General features: G+C 37.7%; 1 protein-coding gene across 2 annotated transcripts in view; it reads left to right on the top strand.

Moving 5' to 3' along the window:
- The window catches only part of REC114 (REC114 meiotic recombination protein), a 106032-nt gene that overhangs the window by 31951 nt on the left and 48083 nt on the right, over window positions 1–25998 (top strand). The gene's annotated exons all lie outside the window — the stretch shown is intronic.

The raw sequence follows: 25998 nt of genomic DNA, 5'->3' as shown, positions 1-25998 counted from the left end.
TTTTGTTTATCTATTTATCTGTCCGTAGACACGGGTTCTTTCTACCTTTGCCTACTGTAACTAATACTGCTATGAACATGGGTGTACAGATATCTCTGTGAGACTCTGCTTTCAATTTTGGGGGGTATATACCCAGAAGTGGGATTATTGGATCCTATTATAATTCTGTCTTAAGAAAAGAACTGCCATACCCTTTTCCCACAGTGGATACAGTATTTGAAGCTCCCACTAACACTGCACTAACACTGCACAAAGGTTCCAATCTGTGCCAACACTTGTTATTTTGTTGTTGTTGTTTCTTTAGTTGAGGCATCATTGACATACCATTATTTAGTTTCAGGTGTATAATGTAATTATTTGATATGTGTATACACTGTTAAATGATCACTACAACCATCTGGTTTAACATCTGTCACCTTATATAGTTACAAAACTTTTTTTCTTGTGATGAGAACTTTAATAAGATTTATTCTCTTAGCAACTATTTAATATGCAACACTATTATTAACTATAGTCACCATGGTGTACGTTACATCTCCACGACTTATTTTACAACTGGGAGTTTGTACCTTTTGACTCCCTTTTCTTATTCCTCCCCTGCCCCCCACCAGTATCCACTCCTGGCAGCCACCAATCTCTTTGCTGTATCTGTGAGCTTGTTTTTGTTTTTGTTTTTGTTTTTAGATTCCACATATAAATGAGGTCATAGGGTATTTGTCTTTCTCTGTCACTTATTTCACTTAATATAATACTCTCGGGTATATCCATGTTATCTCAAATGACAGGATTCTTTTTTATGTCTGACTAACAGCCTGGTTTTGTGTGTGTGTGTGTGTGTAACATTTTCTTTATCCATTCATCCACTGAATGGACACTTAGGTTGTTTCCATGGCTTGGCTATTGTAAATAATGATGCAGTGAACATGCACTTTCATTTTCTTTATTTAATAAAGCATATTTAATAGTTGCTTTTCATTTTCTTCAGATAAAATAACCAGAGGTAATATTGCTGGATCATATGATAGTTCTAGTTTTAATTTTTTGAGGAACCTCCAGTGTTTTCCATAGTGACTGCAACAGTTTACATCCCCACCAGCAGCACACAGAGGTTCCCTTTTCTCTGTATTGTTGCCAACACTTGTAATTTCTTATCTTTTTGATAATAGCCATTTTAACAAGTACTAAGGTGATATTTCACTGTGGTTTTGATTTGCATGGTGTATGATCCTTTTAATGTGTTGTATTTGGTTTGCTAATATTTTATTGAGGATTTTTGCATCTATTTTCCTCATAGATATGTTATTGGGCCATGATTTTTTTTTTCCTTTGGTGTCCTTGTCTGGTTTTGGTATCAGGGTAATAATGCTGGTCTCGTAAAAGGAGTTCGGAAGCATTCCCTCTTCTTCTGTTTTTTATTTTATTTTATTTTATTTTTAAAGACTTTGAGAAGGATTGGTATTAATTGAATGTTTGGTAGAATTCACCAGTGGAGCATCCTGGTCCTGGACTATTGTCTTTTGAGAGGTTTTGATTATTGATCCAATCTCTTTACTAGTAGTTGATCTGTTCAGGTTTTCTTTTTCTTTTCTTTTAAAAAAAATTTTTTTTAATGTTTGTTTATTTTTGAAACAGAGAGAGGCAGAGCATGAACGGGGGAGGGTCAGAGAGAGAGGGAGACACAGAATCCGAAGCAGGCTCCAAGCTCCGAGCTGTCAGCACAGAGCCTGACGCGGGGCTCGAACTCACAGACTGTGAGATCATGTCCTGAGCCGAAGTCAGACGCTCAACCAACTGAGCCACCCAGGCGCCCCTGTTCAGGTTTCCTTTAAAAAAAATGTTTTAACGTTTATTTATTTTTGAGAGATAGAGCATGAGCTGGGGAGGGGCAGAGAGAGAGGGAGACACAGAATCTGATGCAGGCTCCAGGCTCTGAGTTGTCAGCGCAGAACCTGATATGGGGCTCCAACTCATGAACTGTGAGATCATGACCTGAGCCGAAGTTGATGCTTAACTGACTGAGCCACCAAGGCACCCTTGATCTATTCAGGTTTTCTATTTCTTCATGATTCAGTCTTAGTAGGTTGTATGTTCCTAAGAATTTATCCATTTTTTCTAGGTTGTCAAATTTGGTGGCATATTGTTCACAGTAGTCTCATGATTCTTTGTATTTCTGTGGTATCAGTCATAAAGTCTCCTCTTTGATTTCTTTTTTTTTTTTTTTTTAACATTTATTTATTTTTGAGACAGAGAGAGACAGAGCATGAACGGGGGAGGGTCAGAGAGAGGGAGACACAGAATCTGAAACAGGCTCCAGGCTCTGAGCTATCAGCACAGAGCCCGACGCGGGGCTCGAACTCACGGACCGTGAGATCTTGACCTGAGCTGAAGTCGGCCGCCCAACCGACTGAGCCACCCAGGCGCCCCTTTTATTTCTGATTTTATTTATTTATTTGAGTCCTTGAGTCTAGCTAAATGTTTATCAATGTTGTATATCTTTTCAAAGAACCAGCTCATAGTTTCATTGATCTTTTCTGTTGTTATTTTACCTTCTATTTCTTTTTTCTTTCCTCTTTCTTGTTTGCTTGCTTGTTTGCTTTTTTGACTACCTCATCCTAATAGGAGTGAGGTAGTATCTCAGTGTGGTTTGATTTGTGTTCACTAATTATTAGTGATGTTCAGTGTCTTTTCATGTGCATTTTGACAATTTGTAGATCATCTTGGGAGAAATATCTGTTCAAGTCTTTGCATATTTTCTGATTTTTTTATATTTCTGTTTTTAATTTAAATTTTAGTTAATATACAGTGTATTGTGTACTGGTTTCAGAAGTAGAAATCAGTAATTCATCACTTACATACAGTACCCAGTGCTCATCGCAACTAGTGCCCTCCTTATTACCCATCACCAATCTAGCCCATCCCCCATCCACCTCCTCCTATATCAACCCTTAGTTTATTCTCTGTTGTTAAGAGTCTCTTGTGGTTTGTTTCCCTTTGTTCTCTTTCCCCCCTTCCCATGTGTTCATCTCTCTTGTTTCTTAAATTTCACATATGAGTGAAATCATATGAATTTGTCTTTCTCTGATTGACTTATTTCACTTAGCATAATACATTCTAGCTCCATCCACGTTGTTGCAGATGGCAAGATTTCATTTTTTTCCTGGCTGAGTAATACACACACACACACACACACACACACACACACACACACACACCCCATATCTTTACCTGTTCATCAGTCAGAGAACATTTGGGCTCTCTCCATAGTTTGGCTATTGTTGATTGGGGTTTTTTGTTGCTGTAGGATTGAGAGTTTGTTGTTGTTACTGAAGTATATTATCACATTTAACACACACACACACACACACACACACACACACACACAGCAGCTGATGAATGCAGCTTCTTTTTTACTCGGTCTTATGTGATTTTCTTTTTCTCCCTTGTTTCTTCTTTCAGCTTGGGTAAGTATAGGCTGAGCATTGTGAGTCTTCTTTAGGAGGAAGACATGGAATAATGGCCTTTCTGGGGCACATCATTCTGCACCCTGCTGACCCTCACCCAGTCACCATTAGGTGCAAGATTGCCCCTGCCTCTGCTCAGTCCTGCTTGCCTCCTGCCCTCTTGGTGCTGGAGCTCCAGGTCAGAGTGAATTTATCCTTCAGTGAGATGTCATCTGTTTTCTCTTTCTCAAACCCTTTTAAAAAAATCTAGAATTCCTTGTACCCCAATGTTTATAGCAGCACTCTCAACAATAGCCAAATTGTGGAGAAAGCCTAAATGTCCATCAACTGATGAATGGATAAAGAAATTGTGGTTTATATACACAATGGAGTACTACGTGGCAATGAGAAAGAATGAAATATGGCCCTTTGTAGCAACGTGGATGGAACTGGACAGTGTGATGCTAAGTGAAATAAGCCATACAGAGAAAGATAGATACCATATGTGTTCACTCTTATGTGGATCCTGAGAAACTTAACAGAAACCCATGGGGGAGGGGAAGGAAAAAAAAAAAAGAGGTTAGAGTGGGAGAGAGCCAAAGCATAAGAGACTGTTAAAAACTGAGAACAAACTGAGGGTTGATGGGGGGTGGGAGGGAGGGGAGGGGATGTGATGGGCATTGAAGAGGGCATCTTTTGGGATGAGCACTGGGTATTGTATGGAAACCAATTTGACAATAAATTTCATATATTAAAAAAATCTAGAATTCATAACTCCTTTTGAGATATTTTTCTCCCATCCAAGTACTAACCAGGCCCGACCCTGCTTAGCTTCTGAGATCAGACAAGATCGGGCGCGTTCAGGGTGGTATGGCCATAGACGAGATATTTTTCTAAAGTTAAAAACATATTCTGTATATAATTGTAGATCTATAAAGATCCACCTTTTATCAGCATCTCCCTTCTCAAGCTAGAAGTTGCAGAAACCAAAATTCTAAAGATATCCAAATGGGGGAAATTACTTCCTAAGACTTTAGCCTTTATTTCCAGCCACTCCTTTTTATCTCACTTGGTTCTGATCCAGAACAAGTGTCTTCACCTAAATAAAACTATGTCTGAAACACAGGAGTTAAATGGTCTTGAGACAATATAAATTCTGTCTCCTTGGGGAACATGGGTCATCCTGGAAGTGATGGCATTCATAGTTTTTGTTCTGTTTTCCTTTTAACTTTTCACACTCAGCCCAAATATTCTTCAAAAAGAAATTGTCTTTCTGTTTACCAGTAGAAATGTTAAATTCCTATTTACATGAACTCTGGAAACTTCAAACACTACTTCTAACCCAGTTTAAGAAATATTTGTTTAAGTCTCAGTCTGAACTTAATAATCTTCTGAGAGGAAAGACTCATCAGAGAGTTTTAAAATCAGGTTATTGTTCACACAGTTAAATTCTTTAAATTAGAACCAGTCTTTTCTTTGGCCATCTTTTCAAGAAGGATCAAGGACAACAGAGCTTTTGTAACTTTATTATCACCCCCCTTCCCACATTTGAGACCACTAGCATCAACTGTATCATTGTTTTTTTTGTCTTTTATCTCCCCTCCAGAGAGAATTGGGTTAGCAAGAGTTAAAGCATTCCGCTGCTCTATTTTTATACTTTCCCACTTCTAAATAAACTTCAGCGCCTATGCGGTACTGGCCTGAAAAGTTACTGACTACTCATCTAAGAGGCATGTGCAGGGCACCCTCCATCATGCCTCCCCTATCTCCCTCTGCTGCCTTTGGGGAACTGTAATCATTCCCACCACCTTCATTAGTGAGCTATCTGTGACTTACACATTAAACTGTCTTGCCTTTCCTCTTTTAAATTATCCATTGGGCTCAACTTGTCAATAAGTAAGAGAACAGCCTGTGAACTCCACTCATGACTACTCCAGAAAAAACAACTCTCATAGCTGCTGTAATTTCTCTCATCTCTGCCCAGACTTCCTCAGTCATCACTTTCCTCTCATGTCTTCCCAACACTCTTTCCAGACTTGTTTAACAAGGATGGTGGTGTGTCTGTGCCAGTCTCACTTGCCAATTTCAGGTGGGTGGAAGGAGAAGGCACACTCATGCACAATGGAGTTCAAGTTCCTTGCTTAATTGGCAATGGGAATATTATTAGAAGTCAGGTGACCACAGCTGACTGCAGTAGATACAGTGAATGTCAGCAGAGTCTCCCTCACTCTCTTGTCTGATGACACTGGTTTTTGCCAGGCTCTAGAAAAGCTCACTTTTTGCTAATCCATAGCCTTTTATATGTGAGACTTATGTTACCATTCCAGAAAAATGAATCAGTCAGCTTCTGATTAAGGAAATGTTGGCAAGTATTAGATTCACATCTGTATCTTTTTTAAGATGGAAAACTGTCAGGGGTGCCTGGGTGGTTCAGTCGTTTAAGTGTCCTACTTCAGCTCAGGTCATGATCTCGCCACTCGTGGGTTCAAGCCCCGTGTCAGGCTCTCTGCTGACAGCTCAGAGCCTGGAGTCTGCTTCGGATTCTGTGTCTCCCTCTCTCTCTCTCTGCCTCTCTCCTGCTCACACTCTCTTTCTCTCAAAAATAAATAAACATTAAGAAAAAAAAAAGATGGAAAGCTGTCAGTGCTCAGGGGTTTCTGCAAGCTTTTCAGCATTCTGGAAACCCACGGTGTCTTTCACATTTTCTGTTGGGAAACTGGAGTTTTGTTGTTGGTATTATTGGCATTATCTTTCTAGAGTAAGAATATTAAATCTTTGTATGGTGAAATCTATTTTCTTTTTTTTTTTAAGTTTATTTATTTTGAGAGAGAGAGTGCGTGTGTGCATGAGTCATGGAGGGGCAGAGAGAGGGAGAGAGAGAATCCCAAGCAGTTCCACGCTGTCAGCACAGAGCCAAATATGGGGCTCGAACTCACAAATCATGAGATCATGACCTGAGCTGAAGTCAGATGCTTAACCAACTGAGTCATCCAGGTGCCTGAAATCTTTTTTTCTTGATTTTCCATTAGCTTTTTTGAAAATGATTTTAATTGGAGTATAACTTACATAAAATAAAATGTACTCATTGATTGCGTGGAGTTTTGATAAATGTATATATACAGCCATATAAAGCATCATCATAAGCATGATATGGAACTTTTATTCCCCCAAATTCCTTCATGGCCACCCATCTCCATCCCCAGGCAACCACTTTCTTTCTGCCCTGCTTTCGCTGCAGATTAGTTTTGCCTTTGCTAACAATTGGTATAAATGGAATCATATACTATGTACTCTTTCTTGTCTGGTTTCTCTTACACAGAATAATGTTTTCAAGACTGGTCCCTGTTGTTGTGTGTATCATGTGCTCTTTTATTGCTGGTTAGAATTTCATTTTATGAGTGTACTGCAATTTGTTTATCCACCATCTGTTGATGGATATTTGGTTATTTCCAGTTTGGGTCAATTATGACTAAAGCAACTATGAACATTTATTTGTATACAAGTGTTTGTATGGACTGATGTTTTAATGTGTCTTAAGTAATACCTAGGAGTAGAATTGCTGGGTCACGTGGTAAATGAATATTTAACTTTATAAGAAACTACTGTACTGATTTCAAAGTAGTCCTATGATTTTTGCTTTCCCACCAGCTCTGTTTGTTAGTCCATGTTGCTCTACACTCTTGTTAACACTTGATAGTGTCGCTTTTTATAATAGCAATTCTAGTGTCTGTGTAATGGCATGTCATTGTAGTTTAATTCCCATTTCCTGAATGACTATTGATGCACATCTTTCATACACTTATTGTCCAGATTAAGAAACAGAACGTTTTTTGAAGTATAATTGACATATGATACTATGTTAGTTTCAAGCATATGATAAAATGATTCAGTGTTTGTATATATTATGAAATAGTCCCCCAAATAAGTCCAGTTAACATTCATCACCATACATAGTTACAAAGATCTTTTTTCTTGTGATAAGAACTTTTAACATCTACTCTTTTAGCAACTTTCAAATATGCAGTACAGTATTATTGACTGTAGTCCCCATGCTATACGTTACATCCTCTGACTTACTTATCTTACAGCTGGAAATTTGTACCTAAGAAAGAGAAAAAAGAGAACATTTTGATCACCCCAGAAACCTCTCATGTTCTCCTCCAGTCATTATTGTATATTACCACCCTCCTAAAGGCTAACCACCATTCTGACTTCCAACAGTATAGATGAGTTTTGCTTGTTTTTATATTTTATATAAAATGAGTAAATACCTGGTCTCTTCTATACCTGGATTCTTTCACTCACTATCATATTTATGAGACTTATCCATATTGTTGTATGCAAATATAAATTATCCATTCTCACTTTGTGAATATATCACAATTTACGTATCCATTGAATTGTTTATGGGTATTTGGTTAACTTCCAATATTTAGCTATTAGAAATAATGCTGCTGTGAATATTCTAGTACATATCTTTCAGTGAACACTTGTATATACTTTTGTTGGGCATGTAGGTAGGTGAGATGGGACAGCAGCTCTGCACTTAAAATTTTTTTTTAATGTTTATTATTGAGAGACAGAGACAGAACATGAGCATGGGAGGGGCAGAGAGAGGAGGAGACACAGAATCTGAAGCAGGCTTCAGGCTCTGAGCTGTCAGCACAGAGCCCGATGCGGGGCTCAAACTCACAAACCGCAAGATCATGACCTGAGCCGAAGTCAGACGCCCAACTGACTGAGCCACCCAGGCGCCCCAGCAGTTCTGCAACTTTAATGTGCCTTGGCTCTTAATAAAATACCTGTTGTGAATCAGCAGGTTTTGGGTGTGGCCTAAAATTTTGCATTTCTTTTTTGTTTTGTTTTGTAAAGAATTTATTTATTTTAGAGAGAGAGGGAAAGAGAGAATCTTAAGCAGGCTCTGTGCTTAGCACAGAGCCAATGCGGGGCTTGATCTCACAACCTTGAGATAATGACCAGAGCCAAAATCAAGAGTTGGACACTTAGCTGACTGAGCCATCCAGGTGGCCCCCCTTTAAAATAAAAAAAAGAAAAGAAAAAATACAAATAAATTTAAAAAATTAAAAAAATTTATCTTAGAATGGGGGAGAGGGACAGAAGGGAAAAGAGAGAATTGCAGGCAGGCTCCACGCTCATTGCAGAGCCTGACACGGGGCTGGATCCCGTGAACCCCAGGATCATGACCTGAGCCAAAATCAAGACTTGGACGCTCAACCAACTGAGCCACCCAGGCACTGCTAAGATTTTGCATTTCTAACAAATTCCAAGGTGATGCTGTTGCTACTAATCCCTAGACACACTCAGGGATATGCCTGTGTTCAGCTTTCGTAGATACCACCCAAGAGTTTCCAGTGTGATTATGTTCAGTTTTTACTGTCATTAATAATGTGTGAGAGTGCTTCACATTTTTGACAACACTTGGTATTTTCTTTTTATTTTGGCAATTTTGGTAGGTGTGTGGTGATCTCGTGATTTTAATTTATATTTTTCTACTTACTAATGAAATTGTGTCCTTCTTATATTTATTGGCAATCTGGATATCCCCTTCTGTGAAGTATATGTTGAAATCTTCTGCTCATTTTTCTATTGGATTATCATTGATGTAGTTTTTACTTCTATTACACTTATTATTCTTCTGTTAACATTTTTTTTAAATTAAAAATTTTATTTTTATTTTTGAGGGTGAGAGAGACAGAGCACGAGCAGGGGAGGGCAAAGAGAAAGGGAGACACAGAACCCGAAGCAGGCTCCCGGCTCTGAGCTTGTGCGCACAGAGCCTCATGCGGGGCTCCAACTCATGAACCGCGAGATCATGGCCTAAGCTGAAGTCGGATGCTCAACCGACTGAGCCACCCAGGTGCCCCTAAATTTTTTTTAATGTTTATTTTTTGAGAGAGAGAGAGCGCGCGCGCGAGCACACGAGTGGGGGAGGGGCAGGGGCAGAGAGAGAGGGAGTCACAGATTCCAAAGCAGGCTCCAGCCTCTGAGCTGTCAGCACAGAGCCAGAGGCAGAGCTCAAACTGATGAATCTCAAGATGATGACCTGAGCTGAAGTTAGACACAAACAACTGAGCCACCCAGTCGCCCCATCCTGTTAACACCTTTTTATTCTGTTACATCTCTTAGTCGTCTTACTCTTTTCTTAATCAATCTTTCTTTCTTTCCTTCCTCTTTTCTTCCTTTCTTCCTTTCTTTCTTTCCTTCCTTCCTTCCTTCCTTCCTTCCTTCCTTCCTTCCTTCTTTCTGCTCCCTACTTATTTCTATTGACTCTTAGCCAGACTTCATTCTGGTATACAATATCTGATCTGATAGCTCTGGTTTCAAAGAACCTGTTTTTTAAGTTTTTGTTAAATTTCATAAAATGCAATGTTAATTAAAATTTCTGTTTCCAGGGTTTTTTCAAAACTGTATGCCCTTGTCTGTATCTTGAGTGTTATATTTGACTTTTTTCCTTTTTTGCTACAGAACAATTTCATAGACCCAGCATGTGTTTTTTTTCTCCTCCTCTCTCTGTTTACCTCTTCCCATCCTCTTTCTCCTCTTTTTCCTCTTCTTCCTTCTCTTCCTCTTTCTCCTCCTTTTTTCTGTTTTATTAATCCTTATGCTTGGAGAAGTCTCATCTAGGGCTTGTGGGTGGATTCATTTGCAACAACCTCACTGTCCTTGGATACTAATAGATTTTCCTTTCAATTATTACATAAGTGACCTGGTTGATAGAAATTTATGTTTCTGTTCATCTACCCAGAAGCCTAAGAGGAGTAGATTGGGAGCCTGTCCTAGCAAGGAGTGTTGTCTCCAATTTCTTCTATGAGGAATTAAACTCATTCAGAAGCTACAAGGCTAGCTTTTGCTAGTCGCAAGGCCAACAAAAACTATTATACAACTGTAATGTTTCATCCACCTTCCTAGGAGATCTGCCCACTGTTTCTGGGAGAAATTGCTAGATTTCCTAAACCATTGTTTGGTATACTGCAGTGCATATCCTGGGGTACAGTTGTTTCCAGCACTTTTGGCCAGTAGAACAGATTTCACATGAAAGGTTTCTTATTTTTTTCCCATGGTGTACCTGTTCCCTGGCTCTTGCCCTTCTTATTAAGGTATTTTTGCCAGTATCTCCTCTACTTTCTCTCTGACTCACAGCTCTCCTTTCTCAGGAAGATAAGTCACTAGTCGACTCTTAATATCTTTTTTCCGTCCCAGATTTATCTTTCCATGTCTTGCAGAAATTCTTCAGTTTTGTCCTATGAATCCCATCCATTCCTAGTTTCTAACATTGGTATAGTTCTCTCTTATTTTAGATTTGTTTTGGCATTTTAATTGTGATGAGATGAAGGTGATGAGTTTAATGCCACTATTCAAGATGTTCTCATAACTGGGAGTATAAAAACCTTTTAGGTAATTTTTATGATTTTTTCCCACTAAAATATTTTATTCCACCAAAATGGAATAGAGTAACACCATAGAGTAACAAACATAGAATTAAAGTTTTGCAATTTTCTGTGAGGCTTGGTTGTTCATTGTATCTCAGATGAGTCTGTATCAGTAATTGGGTGATCTTCTATTAGTGGACTGGAATATCCAAATATAAATCAAGAACATTTCTGTACTTGAAAGTACTTAACAGACTATACTGGATCAGACAGATGAGGCACTCTAAATAGGTGATCTTTGACCTAAGCCTGAGTTACTTTGTTATACTAAGTGTTTTGTGGTGAGTGAGTGTATATATCTAGCTTCACTGATAAGGTAATGGCTCTGATAGGGAATTTAAGGGCTTATCTAGCCTGCTTTGCTTTTAAAACTATAATTATACTTTTGTTATGTTGGATTTTACTGGGGCTTTTCTGTGTATTTCTTGTCCTTCTTAAAGGACTAATTCATGAAAGTAATTTGTAAAAAAGCTTCTATTTTGTATTTAGTATGAAAACTTATAAGCATGTACAGCCCGTAATACTGATCATTTCTTCTTCTCTTTTCTCTAAAGTGAGTCATAACTTTGGAATGATGCTTTTGAAGGGGTATCAGCTACACGCAAAGAGAAATTTGGACACTTGAAACCCAAGTGCTTCCCCCCATTCCTTTTCATGTCCACACATCTTGGAGTCAAATATATTTGCCAGATTTTGTAAATTGTGCCTTTGTTTTTAAAGCTCCCATTTACTTTACCAGATTGTAGTTTGGAAGAAAAAGTGGCTCTTTGGGGCTGAATTCTGGTTGGTTCTTATTTCATATGTTGAAAGTGTATATCAATATAGAGCTCACCAGTTATCTGTGGTATACTCAAACAAAATATTGTGAATACCATAGTCTTAAAATTTTTTACAGGGCAAATCTTTAAAAAAAATTCTTTTCATATTGTTTTTTACTGCAACAAATTAATTCTTGGTTAATTTATATTCCTCTTCACTGTCTTATCAAAGGATGTGGCATGAGTTTAATCACAGGACTCAGCCAGGCTTCTAGATTCCTTCTCTGGTTAAGAAGTTATAGAATTTAGAGTCTTTCTTAAAATACATCTTTGGTATAAGATTTTTTTCCCTGCAGTATTCAAGCCTACACAGGTTTCAATTGGATCAGCTTTCCTTGAGTTGTTTTAAAATAGTAAATCTTTTACTATTATTGGAGAAAAGTCTTTTTTTGTGTGTGTTGCTAATCATTAACTAAGAGGAAAAGAACAGATTTTACTTTGGCCATTACTACTTAAACTCTTCTTTTTAAAAATAAATTTAAAATAATTTAATACTTGAGAATGTTTAGTTCTTCAGTGGAGCTTACTTAGGAGACAAAATTTATACACTTGAAACAAAGAAAATGCAACTCCAACTGATATGGTTTAGATTATAAGCACCAATAACTTTTTTTTTTTTTAACTGGTTATTTGGAAATAATTTCAGACCTAAACCAAAAGGTTGCAAAAATAATACAAGGAATTCCCACATACCTTTCACTCAGCTTCTCCAAATGTTCACATGTAGCAGAGAACAATGCTCAAAACCAGGAAATTCACATTGACACAATGCTATCGACTAATCTGCCTATTTTACCAGTTCCACTGGTCTAACTTAGGATCCCACGCTGTGCTTGGTTGTCATTTCTCCTTGAGCTCTTTCAATCTGGGACACCTCCTCAGTCTTTGTAGAATGTACTAAAAGAAGTGTTTGGCCCTTCTCAGTTCACCATCTCAGGAGGTACCTGATATTGCTAGGTCTCATTGCTGGTGAGGGCCACTTGCTTAAGGTAGTATCTGCCAACTTTCTCCATTGTAAACTTACTGTTTTCCCCCTTGTAATGTGTATCTTGTGGGGAGATACTCTGAGGTATACAAGTTTCCTGTTTCTCATTGTAGTCTGGTCCATTAATTTTACCATCCACTGATGACTCTTGCCAGCAACAGTTACTACTCTAGTGTTTGCCGAATGGTGGTTTTCTGTTTCTGTTATTTTGTCCACATTTATTCATTGGAAGGGGTGTACCTTTCCCCTTATTTATTTATTCATTTAGTTGGTTATATTGGTATGGACTCATGGATATTCTGTAGATTATCATCCACAACTATTATTAATTTTGCCACTAGCACCTTTTTTTTTTTTTTTTTTTTTTAAGAATATCAGGGTTCTTAACTTTCCTGTGTACCATGAAATTTGGTTTCAGGCAAAATATTCAACTATTCTCACCCTCCAGTGTATTCAGTAAAATGGAAATAATATCTGCTCTACTGTATATAAAATAGATTTGTAAGTGCTAAAATGTGATACAAATGGTAACATTGTTACTATTTTGTTGTTAAATGCCTATGGCTATTCAGAGAACAAAGGCTGTTTTCAGGGGCAGACTTGAGAGTTCATTCTTTTAGACTCGGTCCTCAAGTCTCCTTCGCCGCAGGGAGGACCAAGTCTAAACGAGTGAAGGTGGAGAGAAATAGCTATATGGAGATAAGAGTCTGAAGAAAGACAGAAGTAAATCATAGATATACAGAGGCAGCACACATTCTCACATTCTGCTGTGTGCAATAAATATTTTCTGAATGCCCTAGAATATTATGCAATAGTAAATGTATTTCTTTGACTATTAATTTTGAAAACTCCTTTGTTTTGTGTAGCAAAATAGGTTGCCAGATTAAATATAAAAACAACATAATTTTTTCTTGTATCTTAAACCGTTGTCTGGTTTGGAAACGTTATCTCTGGTGTACTTTATTAAGGGTGTGTGAAACACACAAGACCATAAGGTACCATGGATGTTATTGCTTTTGGCTTTTTTTTTTTTTTTCCAATTTGCTTTGTGAGTCTTTCTTGGTACCTATGACAATACTGTGTGCAGAAGTGCAGAAGTACTTGATGTGTCTTCCTCTTATTAAGTTTCTGAATCAATACCTATATGGCCAGCCCAGGATGATTTGTTCCTCTATCCTCTTTGCTTTAGATATTTGGAAGATACATCGAACATTAAATTTGCGACTTAAGAGCTCTCTTTTTTTGTCTTTGGGGATGAAAGTTTTATTTCTTTGTGTCACCACAATCAGGCAAAAAATAGTAGACTAAGCTGCTAAGTAGGTCGACCTGCCTCAGCACGGTGAGGTGGCAAATTCTAATGAGATTTCCTGACTTCAGCAGTTACTAGTGATGGGGACGGGGAGTGGAAATAGCAGTACTTGAACTGCAAATAGTCAAGGAAGAATAGATGAGATTCCACTGTGTTCAACATTGTAACTGAGGAGACAGAAGACTTTACATCACAGTACGTTTTTTCTATTTCATGTTAAAGAATGTGGCCAGATAAAGGCATGAAACCAGAATGAAATAAAGAACAGTCACAGTAAATAATTATATTAATGGATGGAGGACATTTCATTTGGCATCTTTTGTGTTCTCTTCTGCAGTAAAACATTAGAAATAGACTTGCCTCATCATTCTGTATGTTTATAAAAGCTAACATGAGGTACTGAAGCCATCAAAGGTTAATGTTTTTTTGCCAGTTATTTCAGGGATGGATGTTTTATAAAGTCCAGAGACCTCAAAATCAACAATAAATGCAATGAACCTCAAACTTTGGGTTTGGCTTAGCTTTTGCTTTAAGCTTGGAATTTCATCTTTTTTTGTTGGTTTTCAGCTGTTGACTTGTTTGCACAATGGCACTCAGCTGAACTCTCCTCCTTGTCACTGCTGTTCTGACTTGGTCTGCCAAGTAGCTAAGATTCTCCAGCTGACCGTGAGGACATTGGACACTCTCAAGGAACACCTGCCAAGGTGTTAGTACTTCTTCTTTTAATTTTTTTGAATGTTTATATATTTAATTTAGAGAGAGAGAGAGAGTGCGAACAGGGGAAGTACAGAGAAAGAGGGAAAGACAGAATCTGAAGCAGGCTCCAGTCTCTGAGCTGTCAGCACAGAGCCCGGCATGGGGTGCAAACCCACAAGCTGTGAGATCATGACCTGAGCCGAAGTTGGACGCTTAATTTACTGACCCAGGCGCATCAAGGTGTTAGTACTTCTAAGTCAATTAGTTTGATTCCTTTTGTTTTGTCGAACTGAAACCTATTATAAGGGGTAAAGTATTATGGAAAAATATGTTTAATTGCTGTAAGGCTGTGTGGAGAATTTTTAAACAGAAAAACTAAATATTCACCAGAATTCAGTTTGACCATTTGCTATCTAATGCAACCTTTTGTGCTAAATCTTTTAGGTTTGTATACAAAGAACAAAAAGCTAATTAAAAAATGTTTTAATTAAAGTATAATTAACATACAATGCTATATGAGTTGCAGGTATACAGTATACAGCTGATTCTACAATTCTGTACATTATGGTATGGCTACCACAGTAAGTGTGGTCACCATCTGCCATCATACAGCAGTATCATTGACTGTATTCCCTATGCTGTACTTTTCATCTTTGAGATTTACTTTTTAAAATGTTTATTTACTACCCAGGGCACCTAGGTGGCTCAGTCGGTTAAACATCTGACTTTGGCTCAGGTCATGATTTCACGGTTCATGGGTTCGAGCCCTGTGCTGACAGCTCGGAGCCCAGAGCCTGCTTCAGATTCTGTGTCTCCCTCTCTCTCTGCCCCTCCCACACTCATGCTCTGTCTCTCTCTCAAAAAATAAAATAAACATTAAAAAAAAAATGTTTATTTACTTTTGAGAGAGCGAGAGAGTGAGCACGAGCACACAGGGAGAGAATGAGAGAATCTCAAGCAGGCTCTACACTGCTAGTGCAGAGCCTGACATGGGGCTCGAACTCAGAAACTGTGAGATCATGACCTGAGCCGAAATCAAGAGTTGGACGCTTAACCAGCTGAACCACCTAAGTGCCCCTTGACTTATTTATTTTGTAAGTGGAAGTTTATAGATCTTAATCCCCTTTATCTGTTTCACCCATCCTCCCACCCACTTCCCGTCTGGCAGCCAACAGTTCTCTGCATTTAAGAATGTTTTGTTGTTGTTGTTTGTTCTGTTGTTGTTTTGTTTCTCAGATTCCACTTATAAGTGAAATTACACAGTATTTGTCTCAGTTTGACATATTTCACTTAGCATAATAGCATCTAGGTCCATCCGTATTGTCACAAATGGCAAGATCTCATTCTTTTTTATGACTAAGATTCCATCATATATATGTACCACATCTTTCTCCGTTCATCAATAAATGGCCTAACATGTGATCTCCTGGAGAACCTTCCATGTGTACTTGTAAAGAATGTGCATTCTGCTGGTTTTGGATGGACTATCCTGTGTATATCTAATAGGTCCATCTGGTCTAATATGTTGTTCAAAGCCATTGTTTGATTTTCTGTCTGGAGGATCTATCCATTGATTTAAGTGAGGTGTTAAAATCCCCTACTATTGTTGTATTGCCATCAGTTTCTCTCTTTATGTTTGTTAATATTTGCTTTAGATATTTAGGTGCTTCTGTGTTAGTTGCATAGATAGTTCCAGGTGTCACATCCTCTTGTTGGATTGATTCTTTTATCATTATGTAGTGCCCTTCTTTGTCTCTTGCTACAGTCTTTGTGTTAAAGTCTATTTTGCCTGATAGAAGTATTGCTACCGTGGCTTTTTTTTTCCCCTCTTCTTCCATTTACATGGTGTTTTTTCCATCCCTTCACTTTCACTATGTGTGCATCTTTAGGTCTGAAGAGGGGCGCCTGGGTGGCTCAGTTGGTTGAGCATCTGACTTTGGCTTGGGTCATGATCTCACAGTTTGTGGGTTTGAGCCCTGCGTCGGGCTCTGTGCTTGACAGCTGAGGGCCTGGAGCCTGCTTCGGATTCTGTGTCTCCCTCTCTCTCTGCTCCTCCCCTGCTCACACTCTGTCTCTCTCTCAAAAATAAAAAAATATTTTAAAAAATTTAAATATAGGTGTAATCAGATCATTCTCTTGCTTATGGTTGCTTTAGTAGCTCCTAGTTGCCTTAGAATAAAGCATGAGATAGAAGGACCTTAATGATCTGCCTGTCTTTCCTACCTTAACATCTACACTTCCCCAAACGACTTGTCGTTCTCTGAAAACTCTGTAGTTTTCCTTCTCACCTTTGCTTTTCATATTTCTCTTGCTTGGGGCACCTGGGTGGCTCAGTCGGGTAAGCATCTGACTTTGGCTCAGGTCATGATTTCACAGTTTGTGGATTTGAGCACCACGTCAGGCTTGGTGCTACAGCTCAGAACCTGTGGAGGCTGCTTCAGATTCTGTGGTCTCCCTCTCTCTGCCCCTCCCCTGTTCATGTTCTGTCTCTGTCTCTCTCAAAAATAAACATTAAAAATTTTTTAAAAAATATTTGTCTAGCTAGCATGCTTTTGTCTCATCTTACTGATTAACTCCTATTTGTGCTTCAGGACAATTTAAACTTTATTATAGATATTGTCAAACATACGCTAGAGAAAATACTGTAATGACCCCCCACACATCTATCACTCATGTGCAGATAATCAACAGTTAGAAAATCTTTCAACTTGTTCTATTTTTCCAACTCAGTCTTAAATTTTTTTAACGTTTTCTTTTTAATTTACTTTTGAGAGAGAAAGACAGAGTATAAGCAGGGGAGAGGCAGAGAGTGAGGGAGACAGAATCCACAAAGCAGGCTCCAGGCTCTGAGCTGTTAGCACAGAGCCTAATGCAGGGCTCAAACCCGTGAACCACGAGATCATGACCTGAGCCCTAGTCAAATGCTTAACTAACTGAGCCACCCAGGAGCCCCTCCAACTCAGTCTTTATTGGAGTCTTCTATAACCTTTTTAGGCAAAGTGAGCCATTTCTCCCCTGTGTTCTCCTTAGAATGCTTATAAGTTGATATAATTACTCATTTACTTGTCTCCCCCTCTAGATTGTAAGTCCCTGACGAGTAGGTACCAAGTAGAGGCACCTGGGTGGCTCAGTCAGTTAAGTGTCCAACTTCAGCTCAGGTCATGATCTCACTGTTCATGAGTTCGAGCCCTGAGTTTGGCTCTGTGCTGACAGCTTAGAGCGTGGAGCTGGCTTCAGATTCTGTATCTCCCTTCTCTCTGCCCCTCCCCCACTCATGCTCTGTCTCTCTCTCTCAAAAATAAACAAACATTAAAAAAAATTTTTTTTTTAAAGAGTAGGTACCCAGTTCCTTTTACCTCGTGTTTTATGTGCCTAATGTAGATACTGATACATAATAGGTATTTAATAAATATGAAAAGTAATAAACCAATCTCATATCTTTCCCCTGCTTGCCATTACCCCATTCTCCCCTGCTTCCCAGAAATACATACATTGAAAAAAAAAAAAAACCAAAAACCAAAAACTTTTTCCCCCAAAGAAACCAGATACAAAAGAGTACATATATTAAAGGAAAAACAAAACTAAGCTATGGTGATAGAAGCCAGAATAGTGGTTACCTTTGGCAGCAGGTGAGGTCGGGGCATTGCTAACCTGGAGAGGTCATATGTGAAGGGAAATTCTAGGTCCTTGGTATGTTCTATCCTGATCTGGATGATGGTTAGCTATATATGTGTATAAAATGTATCAAGCTGTAAACTTCTGTGCTTTGCTTAAGGTAAATCCTCCCTCAATTTAAAAAAAAGGAAAAAAAAAACCAACTTGCTCTCTTCCATTATTTTTTTCTTGCTGGTACCACCATTTTCTTGGTGACTCCAATTGGAAAACTGGGAGCTGCTTCAGACTCCCTGCTTCCTCTTCTGCGTAATAACACTTGTCCTTCCCTCCTGTTCATCCTCAGCACCTCTGTTCCTAGAATGCAGACCAGCCTGAAGATGGACCTACTCTGTGTCAGGTCCCACCCTGGCCTTTTGGGTTGAGGGAGGGAGTGAGTCATTGGACTTACTGTCCATTTAACAGGAGTTGTAGTTTGGGGAGGCAGTGATACACTCACCAACACAGATTACGTGAGTATATAAGGCATGTTCATGAAACCATTTTCAGTACTTAGGTGAGAGTGTCCATGTAAATGGTGTATGATACTTGGCATAAAAAAAGACATCAAAACATTGGTTTTACTAAGAATATTTTTTAATGGTTTTTAAAAATATTTAAGAGAAAGAGAGAGTGCACACATGTGAGCAGAGGAGGGACAGAAAGGGAGACAGAGAATCCAAAGCAGGAGGCTCCATGCTGTCAACACAAAACCCGACCTGGGGCTTAACTCATGAACCATGAGATCATGACCTGAGCTGAAATGGGACACTCAACCAACTGAGCCACCCAGGTGCCCCACTACAGGAATATTTCTTATTGTATATCCATGAAGATGCAATATTCAGTCTAGTTGAATAAATGTTAATTGAAGTCTGAAAGACACAACTTTATATATGTAGTGTATAGTAGAATTTAAGGCAAGATGAAATTATTGCTTGTCATTTTCCTTTCTTGGAGGAAAATATATAGGAGGGTCCAAAATAAATAGTGAGAGTTTATGCTGCAAGTCTTGGCCAGTTTTATTCTTGAGGAAGGACAGAATCAATTCACTTCTAAGCAAGCTGATTTTATGTTTTATTTTTCAGAATAAATGTTTCATCAGCTGATCAGAGCAGGTGCGAAGGATGCAGTGCAATGACTGGAGCAGTAAATACTTAACATACATATACACTTGAGGAACAGAATTCATTTTCTTGTGGGATGAATTTTATTAAAAGCATATTCTTTATGCTCAGGACTTAAGAGAGTTCTATTGTGAAAAGTACAATTCCAAGAATGATCTTAGCAAGGAGAGAAAGTAATTTTGGTTTATCTGGAATGTGACATTTGTATACGTTGTGTTCTCCATGCCTATTAAATAATAAACTTTAAGAAAAAAATAATGAAAATAAAATATCAAGCTGAAGACTAAATTTCCACAGTAACATTATCTGTCACACTAAGTAAGGAAGATTAGATTACATTTAAGGAAGTTCGCTACTAAAATTTGTCAGGGTATAAAAGGTTAAATTTTACATTGATTTTTTAAAATGAAATTTCAGCCTATTGTTTGGAATACCATTGCCTCCCCCAAAAAACTATTTGTAACTGTTATTTGCAAAAAGGATGATCTCTTCAAGACATGTATTGATACTGAAATTAAATAATTTTGTTTTGGCCATTTATAAGAAATCATAAAGGAAGATGTGGAGGCTATTTAAAGATACTTTTTTATGAGAATATTCAAACAGAAAAACATGGGGAAAAACCATTGTATCTACCACTCGGCTTTAACCAGTCTTTAGTATTTTTCTGTTTGTGTCAATTCTTACTGAATTGATTACATAGATTAAAGAAATGCAAATTAAAACCACAAGGCGATACCACTACATATCTATTAGAATGGCCAAGACTAAACAAATAAGAACTAAAATATTGTTTGCAAAGATGCAGTTTTCACGCTTTGCTGTTGGGAATGCAAAATAATACAGTCACGGGGGCAAAGAGTTTGGTGGTTTCTTGTGAAGTTAAATAATGCTTATCACATGGCCCAGCAGGAGAGGCTCTTAGATATTTACTAAAGTGAAATGAAAACCTATTTTCACATGAAAATTGGTTCACAAATGCTTGTAGCAGCTTTATGCATTATCACCCCAAACTGAAAGACCCCAAATCTTCCAATTGGTGAAAATAGGAATAAAACCTAGGTATATACATGTACTATTCCTCAGCAGTACAAATACCTGACTACTGATATATACAACAATATGGACGAATCTTAAATGTATTTTGCAAGTGAAAGAAGTCGACTCAAAAGAGTATATGCCTTATCATTCCATTTACCTGACATTCTGGAAAAGGGAAGACTATAGAGGTGAAAAAAAGGAGCGATTGCCAAAGGCTGGGTATTGGAGTCAGGGTTGACTACAGACAGGCAGCAGACAATTTGGGGGGATGATGAAAATCTTATTTATTTTGATAATGGTGGGTACACAACTATGGTCATTAAATCCACAGAACTGTATACCAAAAAGGGTGGATTTTACTGTATGTAAATTATACCTCAATAAATATGACTAAAAATTTTCCCATTTTTTAAAGACATAGCTAAAATATTTACAGAAAAAAAAATGCTGCAATGCCTGGAGTTTGCTTCAAAATTAACTGGCATTTGGGGACCCTGGGTGGCTCAGTTGGTTAAACATCCAACTTTGGCTCAGGTCATGATCTCACAGTTTGTAGGTTCGAGCCCCACGTCGCACTTTGTGCTGCCAGCTTGGAGCCTGGAGCCTTGCTTTGGGTTCTGTGTCTCTCTCTCTGCCCCTTCCCCACTTGTGCTCTGTCTCTGTCTCTCAAAAATAAATAAACATTAAAAAAAAATTAACTGGCATTTGAGGTATAGATGAAATAAGATTGACTATGAACAAATGGTTGTTGGATTGGGGGGGTGGGTGTATGGATGTCATTTTACTACTCTATTTTCGTATATGCTTAAAATGCCCTATTATAATAAAAAATTTTTAAAGTTGCTAATTTGGTGGATAGGAAATAAGATTTCGTGTTTTTAAATTTTATTTTTCCTGATTATAATGAGCTTTAGCATCATTTCATAGTGGCAACTGAGGTTCCTTATATATGGATTGGATTTTTTTCTCCCCATGCCTGTTTTCCTACTAGTTTGTGTGACTTTTACTAATCAACTTTTATGTATTCTGGATACTTGTCCCTTGCCATCAACTAGTATGTGAGTTGCAGATATCTTTTCCCAGTCTTTTGTTGACTTTTTCTAATTAGTTCGTGTTGACTTTTGCTGTACATAAGTTTCTAATATTTATGTAGGTGGGTTTATCCCTTGCTGCTTTCATGATTCTCTCCTTGCCTGAGTATTTTGTGAATTTGACTATGATATGCCTTGTTGATGGTCGGTTTTTGTTGAATCTAATGGGGGTCCTCTGTGCTTCCTGGATTTTGATGTCTGTTTCTTTCCCCACGTTAGGAAAGTTTTCCACTATGATTTGCTCACATAACCCTTCTACCCCTATTTTTCTCTCTTCCTCTTTTGGGACCCCTATGATTCTGATGTTCCTTTTTAATGAGTCACTGATTTCTCTAATTCTTAAATCATGCTCTTTTGCCTTCATCTCCCTCTTTTTTTTCTGCTTCAATATTCTGTATAAGTTTGTCCTCTATATCACTGCTTCTCAGTTTTGCCTCACCCATCCTTGCCACTGCAGCATCCATCTGTGATTGCAGCTCAGTTATAGCATTTTTAATTTCATTATGACTAGTTTTTACTTTTTTTTATCTCTGCAGAAAGGGATTCTAATCCCTGGATTCGACTCCAGCTAGTATTCTAATTATCGTGATTCTAAATTCTGGTTCAGACATCTTGCTTGTATCTGTGTTGGTTAAATCCCTGGCTGTCGTTTCTTCACGCTGTTTCTTTTGGGGTGAATTCCTTCATTTTGTCATTTTGAAGGGAGAAAAGGAATTAGTGAGGTAGAAAAATTAAAATTAAAAAAATTAAAATAAAAAATGTTAAAATTAAAAAATTAAAAACACAAAAAAATTGAATACATGATGCTAGATCCTAGGTATGTTTTGGTCTGGGGGTTGAAAGTGGTTTGACAGATTAGAGAAAAAAAGGGGGGAAAAAGAAAAAAAAGGAAATCATCTGAGAATTTGAAAAAATGAATACACTGAAGTAGACTAAAATGAAATGATGGGAGTAAAATAGAATTTGAAAAAATTTACACAAAAGTAAAGAATATAGTAGAAAAAAATTAAAAATGTTTTTAATAAAAATTAAAAATAAAAATGAATTTTTTCTCTTTCTGTATTCAAGAAAAAAACAAAAAAGAGAAAAAAGAAAAAAAAGGAAATCGTTTGAAAATTTGAAAAAGGGAATACACCGTAGTAGACTAAAATAAAATGATGGAAGTAAAATAGAATTTGAAAAAATTTACACAAAAGTAAAGAAAGTAAAAAAAATTAAAGAAAAATATTTTTAATAAAAATTGAAAAGAAAATTGAATAGATGGACCTGCTATGTAGATGGGTTTATCAATCTATTTCTTTGTGTTTTATGCTTTTTATATCTTGTTTCAGAAATTCTTCCATAGAAATATTTTCATATTTGTTTTTTGCATTTACGTCTCTAGTCTTCCTGGAATTTATCTTTGTGTTTAGTGTGATAAAGGAACCCAATATTATTTTTTTCTGTGTGGATAACTAATTGTTCTAACACTGTCCTTTTCTTGCTGGTTTGGAATGCAGCCTACAGTTTGTCACTGGGCTGCCTGCTGTTATTGGTTCCCTTCCTGGGCCCTGGTCCTGTTTGGCCAAAAGAATCCTAGCCTTTCCTCCTGCCCACAACCAGCAGTTGTTCCCCCTCCTCTTGAGTTTCTTCAGATACTCAAGACTTCAGGTTTGGATATGAATCATTTAAAAAAAATTTTTTTTTAATGTTTATTTTTGAGAGAGAGAGGGAGAGACAGAGTGTGAGTGGGGGAAGAGCAGAGAGAGAGAGGGAGACACAGAATCCGAAGCAGGCTCCAGGCTCTGAGCTGTCAGCACAGAGCTCGATGCACGGTTTGAACCTATGAACTGTGAAATCATGACCTGTGCTAGAATCAGACGCTTAACCGACTGAGACATCCAGGTGCCCCACCAGTGGATATGGATCATTTTTAATTCTTCCTTAGGAATATTCTTGAGGGAGGAGGATAGGGAGGGACAATCAACTGATTTTACAAGTTGGGTTGAGCTGTTTAATCTTTCTGTTATTTATTAAAGCATTGATTACCTACATATTATGTGCTGCATGAAAATCTTGAGTTAGCTATTTTGTGGATTTTGTTAGACATGTTATTAGAGTCTGTTCTAATCCAGTTTAAGAAACCCTGGACTTTGGGTTGCCTAAATTTCTACAAGAATAAAATTGCATCCTATTCTCTAATCAAACTAAATTAAATTCTGTTCCTTGTTCATATCGTATTTCCTCCACTCCTCTGTACATTTGTATTTGCTGTCCTCACTTCCTGGAATGACTTTGTTTTCTCATTCTCTCCCTAGAACACTTCTACGTGTTTATCTTCCTTGTTAGCTTGTGAGCTCTCTCCATGCCTTATTTATCTTTTAATCCTCTTTACCTTGCATAGCCCCTGCAGTGTAATAGGAGCCCTGTAAATGTTCATGAATGATCTTACATTCACCATTTTTGTGGTATTCTTCACGTATCAAAGTTCGTAAACTTCTCCCCAATTTGGTTGGACATTTGGCAGTGTAAGTTTATCAATTAAATACATGTGTGTTACTGTTCAGTTCCTACCATGTGTACTCAACCTGTTTGTCTCATATTTGCTAAATCCACAAAGATTCTTAGGAAAATAGTTTTTTGTCCCATTGCTATGTATATAAATTTTCTGGCCATCTCTTTGGGGCAGGCTAATTGGGAGCCTTTTATTAGTGGTAATTGATTAATTAGAGAGAGAGAGGTGGGAGAGGGGTAGAGAGAGGGAGAGAGAGAATCCCAAGCAGGCTCTGCACTGTCAGCGCCGATGCTGACTCAGGGCTCAAACCCACAAACTGTGAGATCATGACCTAAGCTGAAACCAAGAGTCAGATGCTTGACTGATTCAACCACCGAGGTGCCCAGTGAGGTCCTTTGCACTAAATAGGGTCTTTTCTTACCCAACATTCAGCTCTAGTCCTTCTTAACCTGGTAATAGTTCATAGAAAATTCCCTGCTTATTGTTGCTCTGTAATGTACTTTTAATTTGAAAAGGCTTGCTTTTTATTGCTACAGATAGAACATTTGAGGAGAACATGCCTGAGAAATGTGGTTTGTGCCGAGCACATCCTTTCTGAACTGACAGAATTAACACTCCGCTGCTTTTTTTTTTCCTTTTTGTAAACATGTTTTCATATTAATTTTGTCCTTTTATGCAGAAAACTTATAGTAGGCTTCATAAATTAAAAGTAAGGAAAGCTTTGCTATTTCTTAGAGGCTAAAAGCTTTATGTTTTGCCTTTGGCCTTTTATCACACATATTTTCTAATAACGGAAGATAGTGAGAACTGAATTGTGACCCTTCTGTTTTTAAAAAAGCTGCTCCATTTTGCCTTGATCGTACTTTTAATGTCAGTCAGTATTGTCTGAGTTGTACTGAAATAGCAAGAGGTGGCATTATACCTAGCTCAGCTGGTTCATTGCACTGTTATAATTACTACTACTTGTGAAATCTAAAAATTAAAGTTTAAAAAGATGCCTGTAGTGCTGATATAACATGACTGAAGTGCCACTAGAAATGAATGCGAGCAGAAGTGCTATATTTAATAATTCTGGAATTCGATAAGAAATTGACATTAACTGTGAACAATGTTGGTTCGATAAGGATTATAGTTTAATTCAGCTATAAATATTTCTTTATAAAAACTAAATTCTGTCAATGTAGAATCACTGTTACAATTATAAATCTTTTGGGGGATAAATGTAAATTAATGAGTGAGTTTTATAAATCCTGTCTTACATGCCTGAGAAGCCAATGACCACATCAAACTTAGAGGTCCCTTGGAAGATCAAAAATATAGGTCTGAAAGAAGGTACTTAACACAGATTTGTGTACTAACTCCATAACTCTCTTACCTTTGAAAGGCTTTTCAAAATCACCAAGGAAAATATCAAGAGATGCTGACTACATAGAAGTGGAAAACTTTGGTTTTATGGATTTTATTGGGCATAAAATAAACTAAAAAAAATCTATTTATTTAAAGTTTCTTTATTTTGAGAGAGAGAGAGAGCGTGCGCGCAGGTGGGGGAGGGGCAGAGAGAGAGAGAGAGAGAGGGAGAGAGAGAATCCCAAGCAGGCTCTGTACTGTCAGTGCAGAGCCCAACATGGGACTTGAACTCACAAAACTGAGATTGTGACCTGAGCTGAAACCAAGAGTTGGACACTTAACTGACTGAGCCACCCAGGTGCCACAAACTAGAAAAATTTTTAAATGCAGTGAGGAAGGTCTTTCTATTTAAGATGTAAAAACCCAGAATTTATAAAAGTCGATAACGTTTGCTAATAAAAAGAATCCGTACTTACACATGGAGAAAATACCATAAACAAAGGTTTTTTTTAAATAAAAATGACAAAAACATTCAACTCAAGACAAAG

The sequence above is a fragment of the Prionailurus viverrinus genome, chromosome B3 (genome assembly GCF_022837055.1).
Source record: "Prionailurus viverrinus isolate Anna chromosome B3, UM_Priviv_1.0, whole genome shotgun sequence".
Taxonomy (NCBI): Eukaryota; Metazoa; Chordata; class Mammalia; order Carnivora; family Felidae; genus Prionailurus; species Prionailurus viverrinus.
Note: the sequence above shows the minus strand (reverse complement) of the source record. Positions and strands in the feature narration are given on the sequence as shown.